Source organism: Lygodium microphyllum, chromosome 16, assembly GCF_053477565.2.
Source record: "Lygodium microphyllum isolate KBCC chromosome 16, Lygodium_microphyllum_v1.1.10, whole genome shotgun sequence".
Classification (NCBI taxonomy): domain Eukaryota; kingdom Viridiplantae; phylum Streptophyta; class Polypodiopsida; order Schizaeales; family Lygodiaceae; genus Lygodium; species Lygodium microphyllum.
The window spans coordinates 147,467,390-147,478,384 of record NC_141150.1 but is presented as its reverse complement, the minus strand read 5'-3'; positions in this window follow the sequence as shown (position 1 = coordinate 147,478,384).

Here is a 10,995-nt window from a genome sequence, read left to right as displayed (position 1 = left end):
CATGGTGATCTTGCTCTGCTCTAGGCTTTGTTTAGCTGCTGCATTGCGGTCTCTCCACTTCTTCAAAAATTCCTCGACATCTTGATCTTCTGCTTTGGCCGCTCCGGATGCTAAGGCCAATGGTGTTATGACTTCTTTTCCTGTTGCTAACTCGAAGGGAGTATACCCGGTTGCCGAGTGTATGGAGCTATTATAGTGGAACTCCAAAACATCAAGGTACAATGCCCAATCTTTCTGGTCTACTCGGGCATAGCTTCGGAGATAATCTTCGATGCCTTGGTTTACTCGTTCTGTCTGTCCATCTGTCTCTGGGTGGAAGGATGATGAGAATCTCAATTGTGTTTCCAGAGTCTTGAAGAGTTCCTTCCACATGTCGCTCATGAATCTTCCATCTCTATCTGATACAATCGCCAGCGGTAAGCCATGAAGTTTGAATACATGTGTGAAGAAAAGGCGTGCTACCTCCTTGGCGTTTAGTGGTGGTTTGGCTGGGATGAAGTGGGCTTGTTTGGAAAAATAGTCCACCACTACAAAGATGATTGTGTACCCATGGGATTCAGGTAGTTCCACAATGAAGTCCATGCTGATGACGTCCCACGGGCGGCTGGGTACTGGTAATGGCTGTAGTAGACCTGCTGGTTTTGATCGTGGTGCTTTGACCATCTGGCAAGTGGGGCAAGTTTTGATGTAGTCTATTACTTCTTCCTTCATGTTTGGCCAGAAGAACTGCTTCCTGAGGGCCTCCAAGGTTTTGCTTTGCCCTTTGTGGCCTCCAATCTTGCCATCATGTATTTCATGTAGTATGAGTTTCTTCAATTCCACATTGTTGGGGATATACAATCTCTTGCCTAAAAAGAGGATACCTTCCTCTAAGGTGTACATTCCGTGTGGGGTCTTCTCTGCTTCCACATCTTTGATTATCTTGTGCATTTCTTTGTCTTGCTCTAGGGCCTCTTTGACGAGTTCTATGAAGTTGCTGCTGACCACACTGACAGCTTTTAAGTCTGCTTTTCGGCTCAAGGCATCTGCTATTTTGTTGGTCGAGCCAGGCTTGTGCTTAATTTCCAGGTCAAATTCGGCTAGGAAGTCTAGCCAACGGGCTTGCTTTGCTGATAACTTGGGTTGGGATTGGAAGTATTTGAGGGAGATATTGTCGGTGAAGACTATTGTATGCTTGTCTTGAACATAGTGCTTCCATTTTCTAAGGGAGTGGATGACTGCCAACATTTCCTTCTCATGTGTGCTCCACCTTGTTTCAGCATCGGTAAACTTCTTTGACTCATATGCGATGGGGTGCCCCTCTTGGACTAGTACACCCCCTATGCCATAGTCAGATGCATCTGTAGAGATTTCAAAGGGTTTGGTGAAGTTCGGTACCCTTAGGACGGGAGTTTGGCTCATGCACTTCTTCATTTGCTCAAAGGCTTCCTGTTGCGTGTTCCCCCAAGTAAACGAGTGGTCTTCTTTGGTGAGGTGGGAGAGGGGGGCAGTGATGAGGCTGTAATCTTTGATGAATCTTCGACAAAATACTGTGAAGCCTAGGAACTCCCGCACTTCTCTTACAGTTTTCAGTACAGGCCATTTTTGGACAGCTTCCACTTTCTTAGGGTCCACTTTGATTCCATCTGCTCCTACAATAAAGCCTAGGAACTCTAATTCTTTCACTGCAAATTCACACTTTTCCGGCTTGGCGTATAACTGATGTTGCCTCAGTTTCTCAAAAACTTGGCGTAAGTGTTGCTTGTGCTCTTCTCAGGTCTTGCTGTAGACTAGGAGGTCATCTATGTAGATAATGACAAAGATATCTATCTCTGGTCTAAAAATTCCATCCATGAGGCCACAAAATGTGCCTGGCCCATTGCTTAGGCCGAATCCTAATACTAACCATTCAAAACTCCCATATCGGGTGCGGAAGGCTGTCTTTGGGATATCTTCTTCGGCTATGCGGATTTGGTGGTATCCTGATCTAAGGTCAATCCGACTAAAGTGCTTGGCCCCATGCAGTCTATCTAATAGGTCTTCCACTAGGGGCATAGGGTATTTGTTTTTTATGGTGATTTTGTTAAGAGCCCTATAATCTACACAGAGTCTAAGTCCCCCATCCTTCTTCTTTACAAACAACACTGGGGCACCAAAGGGGGATTTGCTAGGGCGGATGAATCCTTGTTCTTCTAGTTCATGTAGTTGCTTCTTCAATTCCATGAGCTCAGTGTGGTTCATGCGATAGGGAGCTCGGGCCGGTGGAGACGACCCTGGAATCAACTCAATCTTGTGATCCACATCTCGTCTGGGTGGCAGACCTTTGGGTAGTTCGGCTGGCATTACATCTTTGAATTCTTCAAGTATTTCTGCCACTTCTGTGTTCTTCTTCTGTTGTTTGGGTTTCTTGCCATCTTCTTCTTCTATTGGCCGGATCATACACAGATAGACCATATCTCCTTGTTTGACTGATTTCTCGACTTGCTTTGCACTGCATGTCATAATACGTGGCCTGATGACGGTCCCTTGAACCGGTGCTTTTTGGGTCTGGCCCTTTGGTTGGTTTGCAGCTGGTTTTACTGTTTGGCATGATACTCCTGGCTTGTTCTCCTTCATTTGTACCTTGATTGGGGTCCTGCCAGGTAGCTGCATTCTTTCGCACGGTACTCTGACGCCTTCTCCTTGCATATCTAGCATCATTTCATTCACACCCTTTCCAAACATTGCAATGACATACTTATCATAGAATTCTAAGCCTAATATCACTTCAAAATCATCCATGGGGATTACTAAGAAGTTGAGTTTTGCTTTCCACTTGTCGGCTTCCACTTGGACTGCAAAGACTTGTTTTACTTCCTTGGCTTCTCCTTGTGCGAATGTTACTGTTAATCCTTCTGGGGCTTTGGATAGTTTCAATCCATGCTTGGCTGCACACTGTGGTGTCATGAAGTTGTGGGTTGCTCCTGTGTCCACCATGATTGGTTGGTTTCCTTCGCCCATTCGACCTTTGATGTATAGATGGTGGACTGCCGCTACTCTGGCTGCCATGCATTGGGGTCGGGCACTAACTGACCCTACCCTTGGGTGGTCTATGCTCTCTTCACTCCCATTTGGAATTTCCTGGATACGTGGTGGTTGTGGTTCTTCTCCTCCATATGCACAAGCTGCATTCACCCTTGATCCACTCGATGAAGCTGTGTCTTCTATTGGGCATCTGTTTTGGTAGTGTGGGCCCCCGCATTTGAAGCATCTGATGCCAGTGGAAGGGCCTGGGGGTCTCCACCATGATGTGTTTGATCCTGCGGGTCCATATGATGTGCTGGGGGTTGGCCTGTAGTGATTGTTTCCCCATCTCCCTGCTGCTCCTCTTGGTACTAATGCTGTTTGGGATACGGCCGTGGTGTTAGTGGTGTTTTGACTCCTCGTATCTGTGAATGCCCCTCTAGGAGCATTGGGCCTTTGGTTCCAGGAATTGCTGTTGTTGAAGGTGTTGTTAAAGTTGTTGTTGAACCTGTTTTGATTTCCTTGTGTTGTTCTTCTGCCTTCCACGTCCACCAGTCGTTCGGCCATTCTCATGGCTTCTGCTAAGCTTGTTGGCTCCTGCCTTTCTACATCTCTTCTAGCCCATTCTTGCATTCCAAACAAAAATCCATGTAGCTTAGTGTCGGTATCCATGTTTGGTAGCTGCAGCATGATTTGCCTATATTTGCTGACATACTCTTTCATCTTCCCCTGTGCTTGCTTGAGGTTCCTCCATTCATCTCTTACTTTGAATTTCTCCAGCTTTGGAATAAAGTAGTCCCTCAGTTCTTCCTGGAGTTCTTCCCATGAACAGATTGTGTGGCCCTGCTCCTGTTCCAACAGGTACCAACTGGCAGTGTCCTCCTCCAAGTAAATGGCTGCCACTTCCGCCTTCTTGTCTTCGGTGATTCTTGAATACTTTAAGTACCTATCCACTTCTGCGATCCATTTCTTCAGAACTAACCCATCTCTCTCTCCCTTGTACTTGGCGGGTTGGGGCATCTTGAATTTTCCATAGTCATCTTCTGAACTACTGCTATCTTCCTCTTCTTTGCGATGGTGCTTCTTCTCCTTCTTCTTGTCTTTCTTTTTGCTTCCTAATTCTACTACTTTCTCCTTCTCCTTCCTTGTATCTTGCGCCCTCCTAGATGACTCCTCTCTACCTGTTCTATCCATCTCCTCTTCTTGTTGTTGACTCAACCATTCTCTATAGCCCTGCTCTACTTCTAGTTTCTTTCTCCTTTCTTCCTCTTCCTCTTTCATCTGCATGTTCCTCCATATTGATTCTAGCATGCCTGACATACCATCTATTTGTCTTTCTAGTCCGGCCACTTTCTCCTCTTGGGCCACTCTCCATTCTTGTCCCCTACTCTTCTTCCTCTCCTCCAATGTCGGGAGGGTGACGTTCTCCCTTTCTTCCTCCATGTGGTTGGTGGTGGTGTCGACGCGGGGAAGCCGCGTTTTGCTGGTGGTGGTGTGGGTCGTGCCGCGGGGAAGCCGCGTCACGTCTTCAGACGGTGGGACCTTGAGGTTGGGGCGTCACGCCGGGGCGATGCATCGGGGGGGCGTCGCAACGTGGGACGACGCGACGTGGGGCGACGCGACGTGGGGCGTTACGACGCGGGGCGTCGCGACGTGGGGCGACACGACGTGGGGCGTCGCGCTGTGGGTCGTTACGACTTCGATCTCTTCGGGGCACTGGATCTTTCCTCCTGCTTCCGTGAGCACTCCTTCACTCCGAGCAAGAGTTGCTCTGATACCAAGTGTGATAAACCTGCACTCGTTACGCACTCAACACGGCACAGAAAGGTAACGATATGAGCTCAAGGTATACTCTTGTATTATTCAATCCAAAAGCGGGACAACATAGACACATCCCAGGACTACACCCTCGTGACGCTGCACATAAGAGGGTTCACCACTGGGTATAGGGAATCACACGTAGAGTGGAAACAAGGCAGGGCTTTGAGTCACTACTACTCCCTATATAGGTGCAATCGGTAGCAACGGCATGGTATAGCTACAAAGCCCTTACACTCAACACACAAAACACCACCCCTCCCCCCCCCTCAAAAATCCTCCCCCCCCCCTCAACACACACCACACCACACCACCCCTCCCTCCCCCCCCTCCAAATTTTGCCCCCCCCCTCAACACACACCACACCACACCACACCACCCCTCCCCCCCCCTCCAAAATTTGCCCCCGCCCCCAACACACACCACCCCTCCCCCCCCAAAAAAATTCGCCCCCCCCCCCCCCAATACACACCTCCCCACCCTTCCCCCCCCCCCCTCAACACACACCACCCCACCCCCCCCTCAACACACACCACACCACACCACCCCTCCCCCCCCCCTCAACACACACCACACCACACCACACCACACCACACCACACCACACCACACCACACCACACCACCCCTACACTTTCCCCCCTCCAAATTTAGCCCCCCCCTCAACACACACCACCCCACCCCTCCCCCCCCCCCCCAAAAAATCGCCCCCCCCTCCAAATCTCGCCCCTTCCCCCCCCCAAAAATTCGCCCCCCCCCCTCAACACACACCACACCACACCACCCCTCCCCCTCCCCCCTCAAAAATTTCCCCCCCCCCCCCTCAACACATAGCACACCACCCCTCCCCCCGCCTCAAAAATCCCCCCCCCTCAACACACACCACACCACCCCTCCCCTTCCCCCCTCCAAATTTCGCCCCCCCCTCAACACACACCACCCCACCCCACCCCTCCCCCCCCCCCCACCCCCAAAAAATTCGCCCCCCCCCCAACACACACCACCTCGCGTGAGCCCCCCCACGACACGGCACACCTCCCACACCCCACCGCACCCCCCCACGACACGGCGCACCCCCCCACCCCCCCTCACCCCACGTCGAAAAACCCCGCTCGACCCACCCAACCCCGCGTCACTCCCCCATGACACGGCACACCCCCCCACCCCACCGCACCCCCCCACGACGCCCCCCCCGCACCCCACCTCGAAAAACCCCGCTCCCTCCACGCCACACCACAAATGCCTCCGAAAACCCCGCTCGACCCACCCAACCCCGCGTCACTCCCCCATGACACGGCACACCCCCCCACCCCACCGCACCCCCCCACGACGCCCCCCCCGCACCCCACCTCGAAAAACCCCGCTCCCTCCACGCCACACCACAAATGCCTCCGAAAACCCCGCTCGACCCACCCCACCCCGCGTCACCCCCCCACGACATGGCGCACCCCCCACCCCACCGCACCCCCCAACGATGCCGCCCCACACCCCACCTCGAAAAACCCCGCTCCATCCATACCACCCCACCACGCCTCCGAAAACCCCGCTCGACCCACCCCACCTCGCGTCAGCCCCCCACGACACGACACACCCCCCACACCCCACCGCACCCCCCCACGACATGGCGCATATCGCCCTCCCCCCCTGCACCCCACCTCGAAAAACCCCACTCGACGCACCCAACCCCGCGTCACTCCCCCAGGACACGGCGCACCCCCCACCCCACTGCACCCCCCCACGACGCGGCGCATATCCCCCCCCCCCCGCACCCCACCTAGAAAAACCCCGCTCAACCCACCCCACCCCGCGTCACCCCCCTACGACACGGCGCACCCCCCCACCCCACCGCACCCCCCCACGACGCTCCCCCCCCACCCCACCTCGAAAAACCCCGCTCCCTCCACGCCACACCACCACGCCTCCGAAAACCCCGCTCGACCCACCCCAACCCCGCGTCACTCCCCCCCACGACACGGCGCACCCCCCCACCCCACCGCACCCCCCCACGACGACCCCCCGCATCCCACCTCGAAAAACCGCGCTCCCTCCATAGCACCCCACCTCTCCTCCGAAAACCCCGCTCGACCACCCCCACCCCGCGTCACCCCCCACGACGCCCCCCCGCACCCCACCTCGAAAAACCCCGCTCCCTCCACAGCACCCCACCTCTCCTCCAAAAACCCCGCTTGACCACCCCAACCCAGCGTCACTACCCCATGACACGGCGCACCCCCCCACCCCACCGCACCCCCCACGACGCCCCCGCGCACCCCACCTCGAAAAACCGCGCTCTCTCCACAGCACCCCACCTCTCCTCCAAAAACCCCGCTCGACCACCCCCACCCCGCGTCACCCCCCACGACGCCCCCCGCACCCCACCTCGAAAAACCCCGCTCCCTCCACAGCACCCCACCTCTCCTCCAAAAACCCCGCCTGACCACCCCGACCCCGCGCCACTCCCCCATGACACGGCGCACCCCCCCACGCCACCGCACCCCCCCACGACGCCCCCCCGCACCCAACCTCGAAAAACCGCGCTCCCTCCACAGCACCCCACCTCTCCTCCAAAAACACCGCTCGACCACCCCCACCCCGCGTCACCCCCCACGACGCCCCCCGCACCCCACCTCGAAAAACCCGGCTCCCTCCACAGCACCCCACCTCTCCTCCAAAAACCCCGCCTGACCACCCCAACCCCGCGTCACTCCCCCATGACACGGCGCACCCCCCCACCCCACCGCACCCCCCCACGACGCCCCCCCGCACCCCACCTCGAAAAACCGCGCTCCCTCCACAGCACCCCACCTCTCCTCCGAAAACCCCGCTCGACCACCCCCACCCCGCGTCACCCCCGACGACGCCCCCCGGCACCCCACCTCGAAAAACCGCGCTCCCTCCACAACACCCCACCTCTCCTCCGAAAACCCCGCTTGACCACCCCCACCCCGCGTCACCCCCCACGACGCCCCCCCGCACCCGACCTCGAAAAACCCCGCTCCCTCCACAACACCCGACCTCTCCTCCAAAAACACCGCTTGACCACCCCAACCCCGCCTCACTACCCCATGACACGGCGCACCCCCCCACCCCACCGCACCCCCCCACGACGCCCCCGCGCACCCCACCTCGAAAAACCGCGCTCCCTCCACAGCACCCCACCTCTCCTCCAAAAACCCCGCTCGACCACCACCACCCCGCGTCACCCCCCACGACGCCCCCCGCACCCCACCTCGAAAAACCCCGCTCCCTCCACAGCACCCCACCTCTCCTCCAAAAACCCCGCCTGACCACCCCAACCCCGCGTCACTCCCCCATGACACGGCGCACCCCCCCACCCCACCGCACCCCCCCACGACGCCCCCCCGCACCCCTCCTCAAAAAACCGCGCTCCCTCCACAGCACCCCACCTCTCCTCCGAAAACCCCGCTCGACCACCCCCACCCCGCGTCACCCCCACGACGCCCCCCGGCACCCCACCTCGAAAAACCGCGCTCCCTCCACAGCACCCCACCTCTCCTCCGAAAACCCCGCTCGACCACCCCCACCCCGCGTCACCCCCCACGACGCCCCCCGGCACCCCACCTCGAAAAACCGCGCTCCCTCCACAGCACCCCACCTCTCCTCCGAAAACCCCGCTCGACCACCCCCACCCTGCGTCACCCCCCACGACGCCCCCCCGCACCCCACCTCGAAAAACCCCGCTCCCTCCACAGCACCCCACCTCTCCTCCAAAAACCCCGCTTGACCACCCCAACCCCGCGTCACTACCCCATGACACGGCGCACCCCCCCACTCCACCGCACCCCCCACGACGCCCCCACGCACCCCACCTCGAAAAACCGCGCTCCCTCCACAGCACCCCACCTCTCCTCCAAAAACCCCGCTTGACCACCCCCACCCCGCGTCACCCCCCACGACGCCCCCCCGCACCCCACCTCGAAAAACCCCGCTCCCTCCACAGCACCCCACCTCTCCTCCAAAAACCCCGCCTGACCACCCCAACCCCGCGTCACTCCCCCATGACACGGCGCACCCCCCCACCCCACCGCACCCCCCCACGACGCCCCCCCGCACCCCACCTCGAAAAACCGCGCTCCCTCCACAGCACCCCACCTCTCCTCCGAAAACCCCGCTCGACCACCCCCACCCCGCGTCACCCCCGACGACGCCCCCCGGCACCCCACCTCGAAAAACCGCGCTCCCTCCACAACACCCCACCTCTCCTCCGAAAACCCCGCCTGACCACCCCCACCCCGCGTCACCCCCCACGACGCCCCCCGCACCCCACCTCGAAAAACCCCGCTCCCTCCACAGCACCCCACCTCTCCTCCAAAAACCCCGCCTGACCACCCCAACCCCGCGTCACTCCCCCATGACACGGCGCACCCCCCCACCCCACCGCACCCCCCCACGACGCCCCCCCGCACCCCACCTCGAAAAACCGCGCTCCCTCCACAGCACCCCACCTCTCCTCCGAAAACCCCGCTCGACCACCCCCACCCCGCGTCACCCCCCACGACGCCCCCCGACACCCCACCTCGAAAAACCGCGCTCCCTCCACAGCACCCCACCTCTCCTCCGAAAACCCCACTCGACCACCCCCACCCCGCGTCACCCCCCACGACGCCCCCCCGCACCCAACCTCGAAAAACCCCGCTCCCTCCACAGCACCCCACCTCTCCTCCAAAAACCCCGCTTGACCACCCCAACCCCGCGTCACTACCCCATGACACGGCGCACCCCCCGACCCCACCGCACCCCCCCACGACGCCCCCGCGCACCCCACCTCGAATAACCGCGCTCCCTCCACAGCACCCCACCTCTCCTCCAAAAACCCCCCTCGACCACCCCCACCCCGCGTCACCCCCCACGACGCCCCCCGCACCCCACCTCGAAAAACCCCGCTCCCTCCACAGCACCCCACCTCTCCTCCAAAAACCCCGCCTGACCACCCCAACCCTGCGTCACTCCCCCATGACACAGCGCACCCCCCCACCCCACCGCACTCCCCACGACGCCCCCCCGCACCCCACCTCGAAAAACCGCGCTCCCTCCACAACACCCCACCTCTCCTCCGAAAACCCCGCTCGACCACCCCCACCCCGCGTCACACCCCACGACGCGCCCCCGCACCCCACCTCGGAAAACCCCGCTCCCTCCACAGCACCCCACCTCTCCTCCAAAAACCCCGCTAGACCACCCCAACCCCGCGTCACTCCCCCATGACACGGCGCACCCCCCCACGACGCCCCCCCCGCACCCCACCTCGAAAAACCCCGCTCCCTCCACACCACCCCGCCACGCCTCCAAAAACCGCGCTAGACCCACCCCACCCCGCGTCACGGCGCACCCCCCCACCCCCCCACGACGCCCCCCCCCCCACCCCACCTCGAAAAACCGCGCTCCATCCAGAGCACCCCACCTCTCCTCCAAAAACCCCGCTCGACCCACCCCACCCCGCGTCACCCCCCCACGACACGGCGCACCCCCCCACCCCACCGCACCCCCCCACGACGCCCCCCCGCACCCCACCTCGAAAAACCCCGCTCGCTCCACGCCACACCACCACGCCTCCGAAACCCCGCTCGACCCGCGTCACCCCCCCACGACACGGCGCACCCCCCCACGACGCCCCCCCGCACCCCACCTCGAAAAACCCCGCTCCCTCCACAGCACCCCGCCACGCCTCCGAAAACCCCGCTCGACCCACCCCACCCCGCGTCACCCTCCACGACACGGCGCACCCCCCCACAACGCCCCCCCTGCACCCACCTCGAAAAACCCCGCTCGACCCACCCCACCCCCCGTCACCCCCCCCACGACACGGCGCACCCCCGCACCCCACCTCCAAAAACCGCGCTCCCTCCACAGCACCCCGCCACGCCTCGGAAAACCCCGCTCGACCCAGCCCACCCCGCGTCACCCCCCACGACACGGTGCACCCCCCCACCCCACCGCACCCCCCCACGACGCCCCCCCGCACCCCACCTCGAAAAACCGCGCTCCCTCCACAGCACCCCACCTCTCCTCCGAAAACCCCGCTCGACCACCCCCACCCCGCGTCACCCCCCACGACGCGCCCCCGCACCCCACCTCGGAAAACCCCGCTCCCTCCACAGCACCCCACCTCTCCTCCAAAAACCCCGCTCGACCACCCCAACCCCGCGTCACTCCCCCATGACACGGCGCACCCCCCC